The sequence below is a fragment of the Rhipicephalus microplus genome, chromosome X (assembly GCF_043290135.1).
Source record: "Rhipicephalus microplus isolate Deutch F79 chromosome X, USDA_Rmic, whole genome shotgun sequence".
NCBI classification, from domain to species: Eukaryota; Metazoa; Arthropoda; class Arachnida; order Ixodida; family Ixodidae; genus Rhipicephalus; species Rhipicephalus microplus.
The window spans coordinates 29,614,974-29,622,430 of record NC_134710.1 but is presented as its reverse complement, the minus strand read 5'-3'; positions in this window follow the sequence as shown (position 1 = coordinate 29,622,430).

Sequence of the window (7,457 nt, the reverse complement as noted above, 5' to 3'; positions counted from 1 at the left end):
TACTGTGCGCCTTCATGCGATGTAATCGGTTCTGGCGCATGTACCGTGCTATCAAATCTTTCGAGATTTTTTTCTGATATTTACGCGGAGCGATTTCTATTTCACTATAGTGGTGTTAGACTTGGAAACCACAATGCGCAGTGTACTATCAGTATATGAATTAACAAAGTCATGGTTATGTTGCGAGGCATTGGGAGTGGGGGGGGGGGGGGTCGTTTTGATTTCAAAAGTCGCCTGTACATGAAACACGTGTAAATATAGTATGTGTGTGCTATGACGGCGGCGAAAATTAGTACTGTTGGGCAGGGAAGTATGCTGAGAATTTCGTCAACGCACGCAGGAAAAAATCCCCGAAATAGGGAGTTTTCATGTCTCCGAATGGGAAATATTTCGCGTAGTACGGAACATCACTGGGGCGATGTCCATAAAGTCTGGCCTTCACGCCGGCCGTAATTGTAGAAACACACTGGCGGTGCAGCCTTCTCCTGCACGTCGCTCGTGAGACGCCACTTTATATATATATATATATATATATATATATATATATATATATATATATATATATATATATATATATATATATATATATATATATATATATATATATATATATATATATATATATATATCTGTCATGGTGAAGGTACCAGATGGTGATGCAGATAGTAAAGGGAAGACTACACACATGAGTGGAGAATGAGAGGGTGCTGGGAGAACTACTAAATGGGTTTCGTAAACGAAGGAGGTTGGAGGATGATCTGTTTTCATTGAATAAGTGTATCGAGATATATAGCGGAAAAAGAAAATAGGCCCCTATGGCTGGAATTTCTATAAATCAAGGGAACTTACGATAGTGTGATCCAGGAAGACATTTGAGGAATACAGTAGACACTAGATGTGGAAGGTGGAATAACTAACCTTCTAAAGGATATCTATAAAAGTATCAAGGTAGTTATAAAATGGGAAGAGCAGGTATACCCGAACCTATAGAGATACAACGCGGGTTTCGACAGGGATGTTTCTTGTCACCTTTGTTATATATGCTGTATCTCCAGGGACTAGAAGCCAAATTAGAGGGGAGTCGACTCGGCTTAAGCATCTCTTTTGCCAAAGAAAAACACAATGAACAGTCATTACCAACATTGAAGTATGCAGATGATATAGTATAATAGCCGACAACAAAGAATGTTTGCAGGGATATATAGATATCTGTGGTAATATAGGAGATAGGTTAAGTTTGAAGTTCAGCAGGGAAAAATCGGCAATCATAATTTTTAATGATAACAAAGGCAGTGAGCATAAGATACAGGAAGTCATGCCAGAAATAGTGGATAAATACATATAATTGAGCGTATGGATAAATAATGGGGCTGAGTTCCTAAGGAAGCACGAAAGATACGTGACGAATAAGGGCACCTGGAATGCAGCTGTAATGAAAAATAGGGCATTGTGGAACCACAAGAGGTATGGCACGGTGAGAGGGATTTGGAAAGGTGTCTTGGTCCCGGGCTTGACGTTCAGTAATATGGTTTCGTTAATGAAATCAGAAGTTCATGCAAAAATGGGAATGAAACAACGTGGCAAAAGTTAACTTGCTTTGGGAGCATACGGGAATGCCCCAAATTATGGAGCTTTTTTTCTCCTTTCGACTACCTTCAACACTAGCTACGGAGGGAAGATGTTTGAGGTTCGGAATGGGTCCCCTCGATGACTCGAGTGCACGGTGGCAGCTCGAAGGAAGAGCCGTAGTACGGTGAAGAGACGCTTTATTGCAGCCTCAGGCTACTGTCCGAGTCCAAGCCCGAACATCCGCCCCTACTCTGGTCCAAAACTTCAGCGGACACTTCATTCTCTCGTACCACTGTAAAATCCGCACCTGTGCCAACGCGTGCAAAACAGGGCAATGGCTTCCTGCGAGAGTATCAATCTGCGGATCCCTCATCAGCGAGTTTTGCACAATGGGGGAGTGTCGCGACGGTGCGACTCGGCTTTCATATGATCACTTATTATGGGAAGCTACGCATAACGCTTCGGCTGTATTAGCAGCAGTGTCACGTGAGAGCTCGCAATCTCTCTGAAAGTGGCCCCGTTTTCCGCAGCTAAAGTGTCTCTTCGCCGGACTACGGCTCCTCCTTCGCGCTGCAACCGTGCACTCGAGTCATCGAGGGCACCCATTCCGAACCTCAAACATCTTCCCTCCTTAGCTAGTGTTGAAGCTAGTCGAGGTGCAGGAAATTAACTTATGGGGTACAGGGTAACGTGGGATGGACATCATTTGAGTGCAGGGAAGCTATACAAGCAAGATAACATTTTAGAAGTGATTGAGAAAATTGGGAGAGGAGCGTTGGTCTAGGAAAGTTTTCAGCTACTTGAACATGAAGAATGTCGATACTGAATGAAGGAAATGAAGTCGAAAATTGTCAAGTGAGTATTTAGACAACAGCAAAATACCAAGCCAAAAGGAAACATCGGTTCAGAAGAAGGTAAAGGAAACAGAGAGGGACATGTCGAAGATGGTAATGCTTACGAAATCATTTCTGGAGACCTACCGAACTTTTAAGCAGGCAATCGCAAAAGAAAAGATCTATACGATAATTCTCGGGGTAGTCCTCTGTTGTTCGAGGCCAGAACAGGAGTAAGGTGGACCAAGACTTACCAAGCCAAATACGAAAATACAGACATGGTATGTAGTGCGTGTGCAGAAAAGGAGGAAACGGCGGAACATTTCACAATGTTAAGTGAAGGGCTTTACCCTATATATAGTCTAAGTTAATGGCGCGGAGTTTAAAAAAAAATAAGGTTAGGGCACAGTGAAGACAAAATAGATTTAAACGGGTAGAAACTACATAGAGGAGGCTAAATTATTGGTGGCTACAATCAAGGTGCGAGTGAAATTTAATCCTTAATAGTGATAGTATTTACCTTTAAGGCTAGGTGGCGTGAGCCACCGCCCGATCTAAAAAGCACAGCCGGATCCATCAATCCATCCACGGGAAGCTGGTGGCGAAAAAGGAGGTTATATATAACCTCATCGGAAGTGAACAGCCGCGCGCATTGCTAAGCTCCTGAATTCGTGTTTGCATCGGAATGTAAGTGCATTCTCGCTTTTCGCATGCTTTAACAGGCAGGTATCCCGAACGCGGTCTATCTGGCCGTGGTGCCGGTGCGAAAAATGCATTTCAATTTGATAGTAGTCGTGTTTTTTTTTTACAGCGAAAGCTGTTATGAGATCACAAATCGGCTCTCGCGCAGCGCCGTAATTGTCCGCCGCCGCCGCCGCCGCCAGTGTGCGTAACCACATCGCGCGAAATTAGAAAAAAATTCTGGGGTTGAAGACCCACGACACAGTAGGGCTCGAACGCGGGTCCGCTGGGTGTCCGCGCAGTATTATACCACTGAGCAACGCTGGTTTATTTTTCTTTATTTCCAATCAAACTTGAAACACAGAAGCTAAGATAAAGAGATTACAACACACAACGAACAATACAAAAAATTTGAACAAAGTCCGTCAGGCATTACTACAACACATTACGTCCTAGAATTCCTACAAGGTCAGTAGGGCTACTACCCTTTCTAACCATAAAGGTGCACATCCGTCTGTATTTACTACTTCGAGAAATCTTGAGATACTTTGTTTAAAATACTCTCTTGCTGGTCTCCTGTCAAAGTCACAGTGAAATCCAGCCATTCTGGAGCGCCAAATGCTGTGCAAGGCAGTGATCATGCTAAAATCAAAAGGTAATCCATCCTCATTCTCTAATGCCTAATTCCTGATCCCATGAGGGTCTAACAGGACCTCATTTTTAATTGTCCTTTGTAGTACGTCCGAAAAGTTAACTCTCCCCAAATGCGGGAAAACATGGTCAATAGTTTCCGGTTTCTTACGTATAAGACAGCAAGTTCCTCAAGGCATATGAAACCCGCGCTCCTCTAAGAAGTGTTCCGGTGTAATTTAAAAAAGCACGTTTTCGCACTTGGAGCTGCCGGAATTTTTTTTTAACTCGTTTAAGTACATTCTCACCCTTGCGTGCTGTATATATCGCTCTGCACAGTGGGATGAGGAGCATATTCTCACATAAATCTTTGTACAGTTTTTTCTTTCCAACAGACCACAGGTAGCCAGTTGAAAAACGAACACACAAAAACCGCACGCTGGCCTCAACTTCCTTCATGTATCCTTGCACAGCCACTGTGGTAACATGAGTGCTCACAACAAACTCAGGCAACAATCTACTTAGTCTTGATTGACACACTGTTAGTAGAAAAGTATCTCTTGTCTCGCGGAAAAAGAAAGAACCTATTTACCAACTATCTATAAACAGATGTCCTAGGCCAAAGCCTCCACACTTCGCCCATTTAAAAAAATTCGTGTGAATGCACCTTACCTAGTTAGACCTCCACACTAATATTGCAAACACCCGGTGAAATTTTTGCACAGTGACCCGGAAACAGTACAGCACTTGCATCCCATACCATAGCTTAGACACAAAGAACCAGTTGCATGCAGTAGCCCTAGAAAACATGGACACATAAGTTGCATTCCTCCTATTTGCTTTCTTTTTATTTCTTTTGTTTGTTGTGTCCAATATTCACAAGACTTTTGTATAACTTGAGTGGTACTCCGAAATATTTACTGGCGTTCTTGTCCATTTAATGGCGGCAAACAATCCTGGGGTTGAAGGCCAATATCAATGCCAAAAGCCGAGGCATTTACCCCAGTTTATGTGGCTTCCTGTAACTTTGGCGAAAGCTTTAGAAACTATGATTGATTCTTCAATACCTTAACAAGAAGTGCTACAAATCGCAACATGATCAGCGTATGCCAGTAGTTTCTTTCAGCTCTGAGAATTGTACTCAAAGTTCATTATTGGTGTCATTCTGCTATATCAGCCGACATAATGTTTCAATATAGGTGCAAAACAACAGTGGACTAACAGGGCAACCTTCACGCACTGAGCACTCAATTCTGATGAGGGGGGGGGGGCTAACGCCTTGTTGATAATTAGTCTCGTACAATAATTTAAGTATGCCATGTCTACACCGTCCATGATTGTCTTACCAACAATAATGTGCTCCAATACTGCAAAAAAAGAGCATGGGCAACGCAATCAAACGCTTTCTCCAGATCTAGCTGGAGTATGGCCCCATGAGCTTGACTGATGTCAACACATTCGAGCACAGACCGCATTTTATGAACATTTTTTACAATGGACAGACCTTTGAATTCACACGTTTGGTGTGATCCGACGATATCTTTTATTACTGTTGGAAGTCTAGCCGCCCAAATTTTGATTAATATTTTGTAGTCTACGTTTGTCAGTGTGATTGGCCTGTACGACGTGATGTGCCTGAGCTTTTTAACCTCGCCTGTCTTCGGAATGAGAATGGTACGTGATTCACCAAAGAACACCGGTAATTTCTTTTCCTCATATGCCTCATTAAAAACGCCTGCAAATATAGGAGACCATTCAATTTCAAAAGATTTGTACCACCTGGCACAAAGACCATCTGGTCCTGAAGATTTCCCGGCATTTAACTTATCAATTGCCTGTTCAACTTCAGAGGCAGATATAGATAATTCCAAAGCACTTTTCACTTCCTCACTGACTTGTGGCATGCGTCCTAAATATTCTTCTTTAAATCTTTCTGGGTTTACCTGTCTACACGCAAAAAGGTTTTCAGAATGCCTTGAAAACACGGATAAAGTGCTGTCGGTATCGGTTACCTCTTGACCATCCTTCTCTATTTTATCGATGTGATTCCGTCGAGCTTACTTTTTTCCACCCCTAACGCTCTTTTGGTTGACGTCTCTCCAGCAGCTAAAGCCTAAGCCCTTGCACGTACGAGTGCACCGCGGTAACGTTTCTCATCATGCAGCGAGAGTTTCTGCGTATGTCAATTTGATACTCCCCCAGTTGTTTGCACTCCTAGTCAATTAGTCTTCCCAAGGTCATTCGGAGTTATTTTTCTTTTTTTTCTTTCGTAACTCATTGCGCAAGAACGATAAATAGCTTTTATTTTTATTTACTGCTTGAACTCTTCCCATGGTTCTGCAAGTTTAACTTCATCATCCATTTTCATTTCATTGATGCAGATCATTACTTGACCTAAAAAATATTCGTCAGTGATCAAACTGGAATTCATCTTCCACAGCTCTCATGAAAATGTTCCACCTTTTGTTTTCTCTCCCACATCAGGTTTAACTAAACGATGATCACTGGAGTGTATTGAGTAGACAGCATTGCAGTGGGCTATTAGTTCAAGCGACACGTAAATGTGATCAAGGCGTGCATGGCTATTCCCCTGAAAATGTGTGAAACGCGCTGTTACGCCTGGGAGTCCACACCGAACGTCAACGCGTCTGCAAAAGGCAATGTGTGTCAAGGCGAGCATTCGAGCCCGCCTGACGTGATCAACTCAACGACATCATCAAGCGGCGGCGCCGGTCTGCCACGCAACGCACCACGAGCTCCCTCAGCCCTCGAGCCCGTTGAAGCAATCGGCGCTTTCCAGTCTGGCAAGTTTTACGCAATGCGTGGGAACATCCCTCGTCCTTGGTGCAACCACGCGTAGCGGCGGGCTCCATTGGAGGATTCCGACATGACGACCAGCGGCGCTTCTGGTTGGACATCTGGTTACTCAAAGGATCCACCCGGTGCCTATAAAATAAAACCCTGCGGCGCGTCGCCAACCGTAGACCTATGTGTCAGAGAAGACATCTCTGCTCTTCAAGTCCCTAAGATGTCGGCCCCAGTGCCGAATTTGTAACGCCTCTATTTCTATGCTGTACATAAACCTTGCCTTAACTCATCGTCTTCTCGCCCGCTCGTCTATCAGCTCTGCGCACAAGCAGTCGCGAGCTTAGTAACAAACGCTACCAACGGCTGGTGACCGTGTCGGCGGAGTTCGGAGCAGTGGCGCCTTCGGGACCGTGTTGGCGTCCCGCCTTCGTTAAAGTAGTTGGCAGCTGGGGGAACGGCCGGTGTCAGCGACATCGATGCGCGGTGTGCCTGATGTTTTCCCCTCAGTTCACCAGGCTACTCTAGCTCAGGTTATAGTATAGTTTAGAGAAGGGCTGGGTGAAGCATTAGAGTGAGCTTTGATCGTTTCAAGCCAAGTCAAAGTGCTTTGAAACCAAAGCTAATGCAGAGGGTGTAAACACGGGAGTGTAAAAAATTGCTTGCGCGTCTTGCTAGTAGACTTATACTGGGTACGGCAAGTAGATTCGTAACAGGGGCAAACAGCAAGAGGCTAGTGTGAACGATGGAGAACTTTAAAGTGAAGGAACGCATCGAAATTTGTGAGGAACTCGGCATTACTTTGGGCCGTGCGAAACAAAAACAAGCGATACTTGAGATCATGAAGGATGAAGGAGTGTCGGCTGAAGAAGTCAATGAGGCCTAGGTGGATACCAAATCACGCCGCTAGGAGGCTGAAAGGCGAGAAGTAGAAGTTCG